The following is a 14,838-nucleotide window of genomic DNA, read 5'->3' on the forward strand; positions in this document are numbered from 1 at the left end:
CATGACAAGCTCCAGCAAAGATAGCAGGGTCAGTTTGTGTTGTGGTGGCCAGACAATGTGGCCTGAAGAGCCACATTATCTGTCATTGTTCAAGCTGTTGTTTCACAGTCCAGAAAGCATTTTGTTTTTATTCCGAAGACTTGACGATTTACCAGTTCAGCTACTGTCGCTTTACCGTTCTATAATTAACTATGGCTCTAATTTCTGTCAGGTCAAGGATTTCTTGAGTTGGACTATAACAGAGTCCATTTATCCGTTCATACCCTCCTTCTTTCCAGCTGAATGTTCCTCAGTGTCTCCATCAGTCTGAGCTCAGATTCCTCTCTGCCTCCATAAAGCTCTGAGAGAGAAAACAGATTTCTCCCCGTCGGGGAATTGAACCCCGGTCTCCCGCGTGACAGGCGGGGATACTCACCACTATACTAACGAGGATTGAAAATACAAAATATTTACAGCACATTTCCACCTACCTATATTATCATTCTGGTGTAAGTGGTTTCATTTGTGATTAATTCTGCTCATTTAGTTTGCAATATTGCTCTTTTAATTTTCTGTTGATACAGACATGTGATGATGATCATTACTCTTCCCTAGCAGCTATATTAACCTGAGTTAATATGTATATAGATACAGATTTACAGATATGAAACAGTATTTTGCTAATATTATTTTGGTTAACACTATTCCGTTCCATTTGATTCTATATTATTTATACCGCTAGAGTCTCAGTTCTCAGTTCTGTTGTATTTGAGCAGTGAGCTGCGCCTGTCTTCATACAAGAAGTGAAGTGCAAATGATAAAAAACATCAGATATCATGAACACAGAATGGAGGCGTCACTCAGACAGACAGCAGATTTTAACTCTGTCTTCAGGCAGAGAGCGAGTTGTGTCTTTATCCATCAGAGTAGAACAGACTTCTTCAGATTCTACTCTGTTTCTATTCTCCCTGACTTCTATGCAGCTGCTGTCTGAATCCTTCAGATCTCCACAGGATGAAATAAAGAGTGTTTCCGCCCGGTTTCGAACCGGGGACCTTTCGCGTGTGAGGCGAACGTGATAACCACTACACTACGGAAACCGATGACGTGTATCAGCTGTTTGCTGACAGAAGTGACGTCAACAAGCTACGGAAGGACGAACGTCTGTATGTTCAAACTGTTTCCATCACCCAACGGATCAACTCGTGTTTTCAGCCTCTGTCTCATCTGGTCTGATCTGATCCTCTGAACACAGACTGCATCGGGACTCCAGTGAAATCTGTGCATGAGTTTCCGTAGTGTAGTGGTTATCACGTTCGCCTCACACGCGAAAGGTCCCCGGTTCGAAACCGGGCGGAAACATCTTTATTTCTCTGCTCTAAAGCCAAACAAGTGTCTGATCAGTCAAAGCTCCTCTGTGCTTCTGCATGGTGAGGAGGCGGAGGGAAATGTAAGAACTCAGTGATTCTGTCAGATCCAACAGACTCAACAAAGCTGTATGTTACCTACTCTGTACATTCATAAACAATTCATTCATGTCACATGCACATGGGACACTCAGGAGGAGAGGTGGGATTGCTTGGGGTCTGGAATGGCAAAAGAAAACATTATTATACACAGACCACATACATGTACATACAATTTATTCAAAGTTCAGGGCAGTGGGGACACTGGTAATTCAGAGGTTGTGGGAACACAGTTCTTAGACAAAAGAAACAAACTGAGTGCACCAGTCCTAATCATACACAGATTGGTAATTAGGGGAAGTGGCAGGTGAAAGTTCAAGTGGGAGGGTGTAGAGGATCATGGGAAACAGAGTTCTATAGGGGAAGTAACTCTTTTCTACATCAACTGTTGAGAAACTCATATTTTCTGTGCATGAAAGTAGAGCCTCTCCACACCTTAACTCCATGCTCATCTTTTATTTTTATGCATAAGACAGACAATGTTTCAATCCATGGTGGATCTTCATCAGGTCAAACTAAGAGGGCCCTTGTCCACACCCATATATAAAAGGCAGTAGGTCACCTGGTACATTATGTCACTACAGGTAGAGACCAACAGGTATGGGATTGAAATTCAGTGAACGGTATCACTCCAAAGAAAAATTGTACACATTGTAATATAATCTTAAACATTAATCACCAAGTCAAGTCAAGTTTATTCATATAGCCCTTTGTCACAAGCATGTCTCAGAGGACTTTACAGAGAGTGTGTCTAGCTAGGTCTAACTAAACACAATCAATGGTGAACAAAGTTATGTAAGACAAACATAGCAAAAAAAACACAGGTAGGCAAGAGCAGATTTAGCAAGACAAACAATCTGCCTATTCTACAGCCTAACCTACCCGGCACCCCAGCCTTAGACCCTAAATGCACACAAGGAAAAACTCCCAAGAAAAACCTTAGTAGGAAAACTTGGAAGAAACCTTGGGTGGGCAAATAGGGATCCCCCCCGGGACGGCTTATCGTGCAATAGGTGCCGGGCAAAACATTGACAGAGTCATGGGCAACAATAATGACAGAAACAAAACAGAGAGAAACCAAAAGAGGGGGGGGGGGCGTCCAGGTGAGAACAGCGGCAGGGAAGAGCAGGGTGGCACTGACGATGAAGAGCCAGGGCAGCACCCGTCACTGCCAGGTAGAACACTGACCTGGAGTCAGAGAAGAGGAGAGAGAGAGAGAGGACACGAGGCCGCGTACACACACACACAACACACCCAGACACACACACACCCAGACACACACACACGTACAGAGGAAGGGGAGAAAACAGCTGTGCACAGAACACACAGGGTCAGAGACACTATAGGGGGGAGCAGCATCAGGGATAGGACAAGGCCGGCACCAACGACCACTGAACTGCACCGGAGTCTGATGAGGGGAGAGAGGAAGGGGAGAGAACAGCAGCAACAGAACACACTGGAGACACGTTGGGTGGGAGCAGGACCAAGGCCGGCGCCGACGACCGCCAGGCCGGAGCAACACCTGTCCACTGGCACCAGCATCTATAGATCCACCATGGCTCAAACACGTCCTTCTTATCTTTAGATAAAAGACGAGCATGGAGTTACGGTACGCATGCTCCACTTTCAAGCCCTATAATTTGCATTAACCTCACACCTGCTGTCAATGTGCATATATGCAGTGTTGGGGAAGCTACTTTGAAAATGTAGCTATCAAGACAAATTAATTAAGTAAACTAAAACTAATTTTAAAAAGTAGTTCACTACATCCAAACTACTTTGAGAATTTGAACATTACATATCTAAATCTGAAATGTCATAGGCTATATTATAAAATGCAATAACATACCACTCTGGTCTGGAGTCAGATGTTAACGTAAGCCCCGTCCGGGACTAGCACCCACACCGGGAAATTTAGTGGCAACAACTATTGCAGCACTTTGACTTCAGGGGGGCAAGACCCTGCCTGTCTGACAAGCTTTCTGAAATCCTTGAAAGTGCCACAGTGGTCGCTAACACTACAGTTTCTTCCAGGTCTCAAAAGAACATACAGAGCTAATGTTAACATAATATGCAATTCTCTACCTGTGGAAACATTACTACAGACTCACGCCACCCACCTCACTAACGTTAGCTAGTAAGTTACTAACTAGCTACACGTTTCTAAATCCTTGACACAACTCAAGGAATCAATCAATTCAAACTGCCCCCTCAATGAGGCTTGTATCAGCCACACAATTCAGCCACGCACCACAAAATTAGCTGCTAAACCATAATCAGAGCATGGCTAAAGTCACAGTGGTTCCAGGCTAACATTACAGTACAATGAAAGTGACATGTTGATGGCTAAAGTTATGTTCGCTAATGTCACGACAAATATTCAACTGCCAGATATCCAGCCTACGATATATTAGGTGACCGCAGTAAAAACAGGTCTAACCTTGGAAATAAGACCAGGTGAAGTCGGTACCTGCTGCAGCGGGTGGAAAGATAATTTGAACCAAACTGAATGGGTGGCAAGTGGATTTCATGTAGGCGGAAGTACACGGCGTTTAAACCAAAGACTTCCCATCGAGTAAAATCCATCAATTTTCTGTCTCTTTGCTTTTCCTCAAAAAATACAATTATTATATATTATAATCAACATATTATGGTTGGATTTATTCTACCAGAATTGATACAATGACATGAAAAAAAAAGGCTCAAACCTATTGAATTGAATTTAATATTACTTCAACTTACTAGCATTCATCTTTATTATGTATATGTTGCTATTGTTTTTTAACTTAATATTAATTCACCCCGATCTCAGTTTTTACAGTGTAATGGTGAATCGATGAAGCAAGCGAGTAACCGTTTTCAACTAGTAAACTTGCTACCTGCCTCTTCACTTGTCACTGTGGGACATGTGACCTTCAGCGGGAGAAAGATCTGGCAAAGTGAGACTGGTAACCGGAGATATTTCTCTGTAGGGACGTTTTATCCATTAGTCTTTATGCACGGTTTGTCCTTAAGGGCTTCTGTTGCCCAGTAGCTTTGCTGTGTGTTTACAAAATGTGTTGTGGTTTCTGTCGCCCTCTAGTGGTCAGAAAAAATCGCTTAGTGTAGCTTTAAAAGACAAATAATTTTGCGTGTCGTCTGCATAAGAATGATGAGAGATCCCACTAATAATAATGTGTCCCAGGGAAAGCATGTAAAGGGAGAACAAAACAGGACCTAAAATAGACCCCTGGGGAACCCCACATGGCAGCAGGTGTAGTTGTAGAAACTTTTCTAGCAGAGAGGTAGGACTCAAACCATTTAAGCGCAGTCCCAGATATGCCTACACATCGATTGAGCCTGTCAATGACAGTCGTATGGTCCGCTGTGTCGAACACCGCACTGAGATGAAGTAATAGATAAGAGCATTTCCCAGCTTCAGCACTCATTCAGTGCTGTGTTTTTTTTTACGAAAACCAGACTGGAACGTGTCAAACACACTATTTTTTATGTAAAATAACTATAAGTTGATTCAAAACCTCCTTTTCAAGAACTTTGGATGTGAAAGGAAACGTAGATACGGGCCTGTAATTAGATGGAAGTCCATAACCTTAATAGCCTGGTAAGACCATCCTGATCACGTGACCTCACATTCTGTTTCGGCTATAACCTTAATGCCATTACTGCATTGTGTAAGAAGTTCAAAATGTGTGTGCAACGTCTCTGTTCATTTATTATTTTTTACACTAAATCACTGTAAACTGAGCATCAGCTAGCTAACAGCCATGTTAGCTACACACAGCTTCACACTCAGTGAAACTTTAAAACAAGGACAATTAATAAGACACTAAGTGAAAGCTGCTCATTCGCGTGTGTGTGTGTGTGTGCGTGCAGTGGTGGAAAGTAACTAAGTACATTTACTGTATTTAAGTACACTTTTGAGGTACTTGTACTTTACTTGAGTATTTCCAAATATTGTACTTTCTACTTCATTACATTTATTTCACAGCTATAGTTACTAGTTACTTTTCAGATCAATATTTTATATTTAAAACATTTGATTATCTTTATAAAATAACCATAAAATAGCATTGTTATAGATTAGACGACACAAAAGTATAGCTAAATTGTTAAGATTAGCTTCATGTTGACAACTTTAAAATGCTGCTTACATGTACATGTATGTCAATAAATCAGTATTAATATTCCAATAATTTATGAAAACTATAACTCTCTAAATGGGGGCAGTTTGCATAATGAGTACGTTTACTTTGATACTCTAAGTACATTTTGCTGCCAATACTTATGTACTTTTACTTAAGTAAGATTTTGAATGCAGGACTTTTACTTGTAATGGAGTATCTTTACATTGCTGTATTGCTACTTTTACTGAAGTAAAAGATCTCAGTATTTCTTCCACCACTGTGAGTGATTGAGTGAGCGTGTGAGAAAGAACAAAAGAACGTTAGCATCCCACTCTCGCGAGGCTAAGCGGGATCCAGCCACGTAACGTCCCCTTTGCGGAAACATCTTTTATTCATCGGAGATCAGGATTATAATGGCCGCTCGGAGTCTCTGTTGTCTCTTCTTCTGTCCTCTCGACATCGGCGGGTCGCGGAAGTTTCTGTCGTAGCGCTGAAGCCGCCGTCAGTCCAGGTGAGAGACGACGAGCGCCGAGGCTGAGCTCAGACAACACTGTACGTTACACGGTGTCCGTTCGTCACCAGCTGTTAGCATCGTGTTGTCCTCTAGCTGACACGCCAAACTGTATTCAGAAATCTGACAATGTAACGCCGTCGTGTTTATTAGGTGCCGTACACGCCTGTTAAAACACGACTTAAGACATTGTAGGAATCGATGGGAGCCGCTCTGCAATTCGGCGTAAGCCCAATACACCAAGCAGCTCTTATTGCAATAGAATGACACATTTTAGTGTTGGTTCGCCTGTGATTCCCTCAGTTCACCGAAGCACATTGTGAACGTTAGTGAGAACTCGATCCTAAAAGTTGAGGTTTTACTGAAATAATGTACTGAATCTATATGCCGAAATTACAATGAGACCCTAACGATTCGGTATGAAGTCATCATGTCCTGCCAGGTGTGCACCTTTCTATCATCACCGACCATAAACAAAACGGCATTAAATCGCCAGTTTTTTGAATGGAGTTTTGCGTACGGCTTGTATCGCGTTGTGTCCTCCATCATTGTTATGGATGCTGCTGCTGACAGTCTTATGATTTACTGGCTGTAATGTTATTGTCGGCAGCGTTGACTGTAAGGTGATTTCATTAAACGTGTCCATTTATATTACTCATTGTTCAGTAAATAATACTGCATACACAGCAGGGTAAACGGTCTCAGTTCACCATCCAAAATTAAAGAATGACTTCCGGTCACAGATTAAAATAAAAAAAAAAAATAAAAGCCTCATCGACGACCGTGTTGCAGCGCGTATTGCAAACAAATAATGTTGCAGATCAGTTTGTATTTTCATTATTTTATTCAAGATGGAAGTATGAAATTGAATTATGAAATGACAGGTTTGCTTACAACGTTACTATTTGTTCTGTAAACTGATTAAATAAACTGATCTTCAGATAAGGAAATTATCAAATCACTACATTTAAAAAAAAAAAAAAAAAAAAAAAAAAAATCAATCATTTGGTAGCATTCAATCACTGAGCAATTAAAAAAATTAATATCCTGGCACATTTACCATCCAATAGCTGCTTAGTCTTTTTTCCCCCAGAAGTGACAAATTTTCCACTTTTATCTGTCTAGCTGCAGCTGCAGCTGCTGCAGGCTGTTATGTAATCCAGTCTGCCCACACAGCTCCACTAATCCTCTGTCAGCCTGCTACAGCAGAAGAGCATCAGACTGGAAACTGACTGTGTTTATCTTTCTTATCATGTTGGAGCGAGAAGTCTGTGTCACTAGGGACTCTGCACCAACAACCTGCTGTATTCCTGTAAAGAAGAACAACACTCAGTCAGTTCCTGTGTTATTATAATGATGCAGGACAGTCTCTTCAGTACCGGCTGGTCCTGATTGCCCCCCAACAAAGGGGGGACTATGGATCGGTCTCCGTCCGTTAGTCCGTTCGTTAGTTAGTCACACTGTAACGTTGACTTTGTGCCGCTAGGGGGCGGCATTGACAATGAAAGGGGACTCAGTGGTAAAGCAGGTCATACAGTTAAAGTTATCATAGGTAACATAATAGTCTACACACGCTACACACTTGGAGACATCAGACTGGGTTGAGAGTCAATGGAGACTTTTTGGGCAAACCTCTAACCACAAGACACTGTAGTTATTGTCCAGTTGTTGGACTGTTGTTCTGTTATTGCATCATCACTGCACTACCACTGTGCCTCAGTGTTGACTACTTATATCATATTACCACTTACCTACTGTGCAATACCATATATCACTTATCATTTAGCATTTATATTATTCATAACACTCACGCTCCTGGTGTTGTATGTTATATTGTATTATAAATTGTATTGTAGTGTACATTGTGTAATGTACGGAGTGTATTTATTGTGTATTGTAGTTCTTATATTTTGTACTGTATTGAGTAAAAACAGGACAATTACAGTTACTACATTTCAAGATATAATTTATAAGCCTATTTCTGAGGAGAGTAGGCAACAGAAATATATGGTCAATCTGGAGGCGCAATATTTGTTAAAGGTGAAATGTGTCAAAATAGCTTTTTAAAGTAAATATTGTGGTGCTGCAGAGATGTCCTGGCCTACACATCATATTCTACAGACTTAAGAAAACATCTTTGTTTGGTACAGATCCCCGCAAAAATAACACCATAATCATTTTAATACGTTTTTCAATGAAAATGAGAATAATGATGTAAAAATTATCATTCCCTCTAATATCGCAAATCATATCGCAATTGCAATATCAGTCAAAATAATCGCAATTAGATGTTTTTTTCAAAATCGCTCAGCCCTAATTTCAAGTTCACTCAGCAATCACTGACTGACCAACAACATGTTTGTTTACTATCTGCTTGTTCTGCCTGTCTCTGTTTATGTAAGAGAGAGAAAGTAGATGTGAACATGAGCGTCTCTCTTTAACAGACTGTATTGTTTCTGTATCCATGACTTCTGTGACTCACTGACTGTCAGTGGAGCGGCTGCAGAATAGATAGATAGAGGATAGATGATTGTCTAGAGCAGCGGTTCCCAAACTTTTTAGGCGACGCACCCCCTTCTACATCCCGACCGGGTTGTTGCACCCCCAATCCCCCGCACCTCAAAAAAAAAAAACCGCAACATATCCTATTTATAGCCGCATTAAAGGCATCAAGTTTAATCAGAACACACGTAACAAATATTCAAGAGATCGCAACAGTGCGCTCTCACATTCAAATGAAACTGAAACTGCAACAAAGTTTCAATAAATTGCAACAAAGTTACGCACAAGCGTCACTTTTAAAGAGCAAAGAGGACGGGTGAGGGCGAGGACACACACAGGCTCAGAGGCAGAGAGGCCCATCATGAGAGAAGATGGGGAAAATGCTGTCATATTATCAGCCGCATTAAAGAAAAATTGCATCAAGTTTAAATTACAACATAATTGGTGGGGGGGTCAGAAAAAAAATAGTAATTTAAAACAAATTTCCTGCATTTCTACGGGGGGTAGATACATAATTGGTGGGGGGGGGGGTCAGAAAAAAATAGTAATTTAAAACAAATTTCCTGCATTTCTACACCACCTCTTGGAGTAAGTCAAGAAACAGCAACCCTGTATAATGTTAACCAAAAATGTAAAATTATGTTATATTACTAGATTTCAGCATTGAGGTGCTTACATTCATGATTTTGCATAGGCATACTAACCTAAAAAACTATTATTGGGAATCATGAGAAAGTTTCAGAGCGACAGACACAGAGCGTCCCCGTAACCATAGCAATTTGAATCAAATTGTAATAAAGTTACACACGATCCACCATGTAAAGAACAAAGAGAATGACACATGCATAGGCTCAGAAACAGATAACATGGACAAAAAGAGAATCCCACAAAGAAAATCCCACTTGAAAAAATTATAGTGTAATGGTGTAATTATTACACCATTACACCACCATTACATTTTTCCTCTCGCGCCCCCTAGAGGCAGCTCGCGCACGCGCACCACACTTTGGGAATCCCTGGTCCCTGATTACGGTGTGATTTTTGCGGGGATCTGTACCAAACAAAGATGTTTTGTTAAGTCTGTAGAATATGATGTGTAGGCCAGGACATCTCTGCAGCACCACAATGTTTAATTTAAAATGCTATTTTGACACATTTCGCCTCTAACAAATATTGCGCCTCCTGCGATTTGAAAATTGCAGTAGGCCATATTGCGATTTCGATTAAATGAATTGTTCAGCCCTAGCAGAGACCGGCTCGTGTTCCCAGATCTGACCTCATGTGTGAAGCAGCTTCCTGGGGACAGATCGTTAGGCGGCTGCAGGTTCAAGCCGCTGGGTAAACGCTCGCAGTAAGTAAGTGTGTAACGGAGCGTGTGACCTTTGACTTCTGTTGTGTCCCTAGTCGCTTCCTTGTCCTGGCTGCTTACCCACAATGCATTGCCAGAGGGTTTGTGTGTCTCAACGCCGCCAGTCCTAGCTGCCACTTCACCAGCCGCGCAACACACAGTAACACAGGAAGGTAGGATATGGACTGGTCTGTAGAGATGGGATAATATATTGAAATTCAATGTATCTCAATACAAACAGTGTCAATCCGTCTGTTGTGGCAGGAACATGAATGGTGATATCAGCTCCATGTTATTCTGCTGTCAGGAACATGAATGGTGATATCAGCTCCATGTTATTCTGCTGTCAGGAACATGAATGGTGATATCAGCTCCATGTTATTCTGCTGTCAGGAACATGAATGGTGATATCAGCTCCATGTTATTCTGCTGTAGTAATCACTAATGAGACTCTTGACCATCACAGTTTCACAAGCTCTCCATCCAGATTATATTATTGTCACTTTGTAATGACATTTTTAGATTGTTGTTTACATTCTAGCAGCCAATGGCATCGCTGGAAAGATTTGAGTCTCAGAAATAAACAGAATTCTGCACAGTCAGACTTTGCTGTCACTGAACTTTTATTGATCACATCGTATCCTGGCTGTATTGATCCTGAACCTCAGATCAGGTATCACGAGAGAAGCAGATCGTTTACCTGGTAGTTTTTGAGGAATCTAAAATACTCACACACTACTGATTTAAAGTGTTGGGGTTTTTTTTTTTTTTTTTTTTCGTTCTTTCCTCTTATTGGCTCTGAAAGAACGAATTCAGAGAAAGCTGTCTGTCTGTCTGTCTGTCTGTCTGTCTGTTACCCAGTCAGCCTGCTGTCTGTCTGTCTGTTGCTGTCTGTCTGTCTGTCTGTCTGTTACCCAGTCAGCCTGCTGTCTGTTACCCAGTCAGCTGCTGTCTGTCTGTCTGTTACCCAGTCAGCCTGCGGTCTGTTACCCAGTCAGCCTGCTGTCTGTCTGTCTGTCTGTTACCCAGTCAGCCTGCTGTCTGTCTGTTGCTGACTGTCTGTCTGTCTGTCTGTTACCCAGTCAGCCTGCTGTCTGTCTGTCTGTTACCCAGTCAGCCTGCTGTCTGTCTGTCTGTCTGTCTGTTACCCAGTCAGCCTGCTGTCTGTCTGTCTGTCTGTCTGTCTGTTACCCAGTCAGCCTGCTGTCTGTTACCCAGTCAGCCTGCTGTCTGTCTGTCTGTTCTGTCTGTTACCCAGTCAGCTGCTGTCTGTCTGTCTGTTCTGTCTGTTACCCAGTCAGCCTGCTGTCTGTTCTGTCTGTAAACTCTTTGTCTGTCAGCTTTCATCCTCTTCAGTTAAACTTTGACTCCATTTCTCTGTTTTATTTTTTTCCGCTGAGTCAGTCGTTCCAGACAGAGGCTGCTGCTCCAAAGTTCACTAACTGCATCTAATTTAGAATTCAAACATCTCTGGAAATAGAAAATAGGTTGAGGTGAAATGTTTGGATTAAGAGCTCTCTCTCTCTCTCTCTCTCTCTCTCTCTCTCTCTCTCTCTCTCTCTCTCTCTCTCTCCTCTCTCTCTCTCTCCTCTCTCTCTCTCTCTCTCTCTCTCTCTCTCTCTCTCTCTCTCTCTCTCTCTCTCTCTCTCTCTCTCTCTTCTCTCTCTCTAGGTTGACCTTGTTCCTCTAGTACCTGTTCATCTCTCACTGGCATCATGTCCGGTCTGGAGATTTACCAGGTGAGTTCTTGTGTTTTTTTGGGGGGGGTAGAGCTGAATATGCAGCTGAAGTCATTACATCACCTGTAATATTATGGAAGAAATCCTGACTGATTCTGATTCTGTAGACTTATTATTTACAGTCTATTGCGTCACACATGACACCGGTGGATTTCACAGGTCTGTCAGTGTAAATCTGCTCACATGGCTTCGTTTCCAGGGGCCACGACTAGGGATGTAACGGTATGAAATTCCACAGTACGGTACGGTATCTACCAAAATACCATGGTATACGGTATTTCACGGTATTCATTTTTTTCCCCTTTTAATTAAATGTACTATGGCCCATCGAAAAAACAAACAAGTATTTTGCCTTGAAGAAAAATATTGCTTTATTGAACTGAAACGTGTGTGTCTGTGTGTATTTAACTGAAACTCTCACGCATTAGCATTGTAACATTTACATAAAAATATTTAACTAAAATATTAAACTAAAATATTTAATTTCCTCCTTAGTGAGATAACATTAATGTTCTCGCGCCCTGCAGTGCAACATCAGATGGTTTATTTTGCATTAAAGACGGAAAATACACACAACAATCTTGCACTCTAGTGCAGGTTAATAATGTACAGTACTGTGCAAAAGTCTTAGGCACCCAAGAGTTTTTATATAAATTGTGTATTAGATGTTTATTCATTTTTTTTCTGCATTAGTGTGTCAGTAGACTGCTCTTTGTAGCAGGGCTGGGCGATATGGACAAAATCAAATATCACAATATTTTTGAACAAATACCTCGATATCGAATATTGCGACAATATTGTAGGGATGACTATTGGTGCTTTCACAAAATATTTACACAATGAGATTTTTGATAAATAATCATCAGTAATGTGGATATAATGACTAAGTGGGTAAAGGCAAATAATAGAACAGCTAGAACAGTCTGGTAAGTTCAGAAAATGACATCACTTTACTGTAATGCAGCCTTTAAAACCAGGAAAACACTCTTATGCCATATCACCATATTACCATATCCAAAATCTAAGACGATATCTAGTCTCAAATCACGATATCGATACAATATCGATATATTGCCCAGCCATACTTTATAGTAAATTTTTTGATATTTAGAAACTTTCATTTAATTATTTTTGAAAGCATCTTCGCTGTACTTTTTTTCTTTTTCATGTGCCTAAGACTTTTGCACAGTACTGTATATTAAATTACAATTGATTAGCTGTCAACTATTAAATTAATCGCCAACTATTTGATAATCGATTAATCGGTTTGAGTAATTTTTTTAAGAAAAATAAGCCAAAATTCTCTGATTCCAGCTTCTTAAATGTGAATATTTCCTGGTTTCTTTCCTCCTCTATGACAGTAAACTGAATATCTTTGGGTTGTGGACAAAACAAGACATTTGAGGACGTCATCTTGGGCTTTGGGAAACACCGATCCACATTTTTCACCATTTTCTGACATTTTATAGACCAACAACTAATCAATTAATCGAGAAAATAATCTACAGATTAATCGACAATGAAAATAATCGTTAGTTGCAGCCCTAGAAAGAACCGTGGTCTCTTGACACCGCGGTTCACCTTAACACTGTGTACCGTTACATCCCCAGTCACGACTGGAAAGGTGAAAAAAATAAAAATATGGAGATCTCTGGGAGCGATTGTGATCCCGTGGGATCTGTGTGGGTTAGCTTGAGTCTGACATGGAGGTGGAGGGCGGAGCCGCCGTGGGGTTTTGAACCCGTGACTTCAGGTGACGGGACGCTGTGCCTCTGTCTCCCCAGCCATCGAAGGGTCCGGTCTGGGGGGGATGAGCCTCCCGCTGGGGATGACCCGCCGCGCTCTGAGCTACGACGACAACCTGGAGGCCCCCATGTCCACCCCCCCCCATGACATCAGCATCAACAACCTGTGGAGACGACCAATCATACCGGACAGGAGGTTCTCACACCTGGCTGAGGTACCAAACCCCGGCTGCTTCTTCTTCTATTATTATTATTATTATTATTTCTCTGCTGAGGTACCAAACCCCAGCTTCTTCTTCTTCTATTATTATTATTATTATTTCTTCTGCTGAGGTACCAACCCCGCTCTCCTCCTCCCGGCTTCTTCTTCTGATCATTATTATTATTTCTTTTTTCCTTCATCTCGGTTTTTCTTCTCCTTCTTCTTCATCTCCATATTTTTTTCTTTTTGTTTGTTGTTCTTCTACTTCTCCTGAGAGACAGATTTATTAGTCTTCTTCTTTTTTGTCTTTTAGTTTTCTTCATCTCATTATTTTTTCTTCTGCTTCTCCTTCTTCTCCATCATCATCATCTTATTTTTCTTCACCTTGTTTCTTTTTGTTCTTTTTTTCTTCATCTACTTTAATTTTCAACTACTTTCATTTTCTTCTTCATCTTTGTTTTCTTTCTTCTTCTGCTTCTCCTCTGTCATCTTCTTTTTCTTCACCTTGTTTCTTTTTGTCTTTTTTTCTTCTTTTTTCATTTTCTTCTTCTTCTTCTGCCTCTCCCTCCATCTTTTTCTTCACCTTGTTTCTTTTTTGTTCTTTTTTTCTTTCTTTTTTCATTTTCTTCTTCTTCTGCCTCTCCTCCATCTTTTTCTTCACCTTTTTTCTTTTTGTTCTTTTTTTTTCCTTCATCTCCTTTTTTCATTTTCTTCTTCATCTTTGTTTTCTTTCTTCTCCTGCTTCTTCTCCATCATCTTCTTTTTCTTCACTTTTTTCTTTTTGTTTTTTTTTTCTTCATCTTTTTTCATTTTCTTCTTCATCTTTGTTTTCTTTCTTCTTGTTTCTTCTTCTCTCTTTCCTTCTTCTTCTTCTTCTTCTCTTTCCTCCTCTGTCCAAGATGGGGGTAGCGTTGATGATAGTGTTGTAGATGATGATGATGATGATGATGATGATGATGATGCTGATGCCTGGTCTCTCCTCTCTCCTGCAGGAGGAAGAGGTTGGAGCAGTGAGGCAGTCTGCGGTGGCAGACGGTCCCTCCAGGTCTCCAGGAGTGGTGAAGCCAAGGCTTCCTCCATCATCATGAACTCCTCATAACCAGTACGACACTCTATACATATTAGTGATATTAGTATTAATATTAAACTGAGCTAATCATAATATCTACACAGTTACTAAGTGCCTCAGAAAATAAATAAAATAATTATGATATTTTGAAGG

General features: G+C 40.8%; 1 long non-coding RNA gene and 3 other non-coding genes across 4 annotated transcripts; 2 read left to right on the forward strand and 2 right to left on the reverse strand.

The window, feature by feature from the left end:
• Window positions 1-360: 360 nt before the first annotated feature.
• On the reverse strand, window positions 361-432 carry trnad-guc (transfer RNA aspartic acid (anticodon GUC)). The gene has a single exon. It is a non-coding gene; the product is annotated as a tRNA-Asp (tRNA).
• A 574-nt stretch (window positions 433-1,006) lies between these two features.
• trnav-cac (transfer RNA valine (anticodon CAC)) lies at window positions 1,007-1,079 on the reverse strand. Its single transcript has one exon. It is a non-coding gene; the product is annotated as a tRNA-Val (tRNA).
• Window positions 1,080-1,268: 189 nt separating this feature from the next.
• Window positions 1,269-1,341, forward strand: trnav-cac (transfer RNA valine (anticodon CAC)). The gene has a single exon. It is a non-coding gene; the product is annotated as a tRNA-Val (tRNA).
• Window positions 1,342-11,620: 10,279 nt separating this feature from the next.
• Window positions 11,621-14,680, forward strand: LOC139658836 (uncharacterized). The gene is made up of 3 exons (XR_011696218.1): window positions 11,621-11,669; window positions 13,454-13,629; window positions 14,609-14,680. It is a non-coding gene; the product is annotated as an uncharacterized lncRNA (long non-coding RNA).
• Window positions 14,681-14,838: the final 158 nt, after the last annotated feature.

Source organism: Centroberyx affinis, unplaced genomic scaffold (genome assembly GCF_046629955.1).
Source record: "Centroberyx affinis isolate AG114_WGS23_722 - 3 ecotype Tasmania unplaced genomic scaffold, CSIRO-AGI_Caff_v1 ptg002975l_1, whole genome shotgun sequence".
Lineage (NCBI taxonomy): Eukaryota > Metazoa > Chordata > Actinopteri > Beryciformes > Berycidae > Centroberyx > Centroberyx affinis.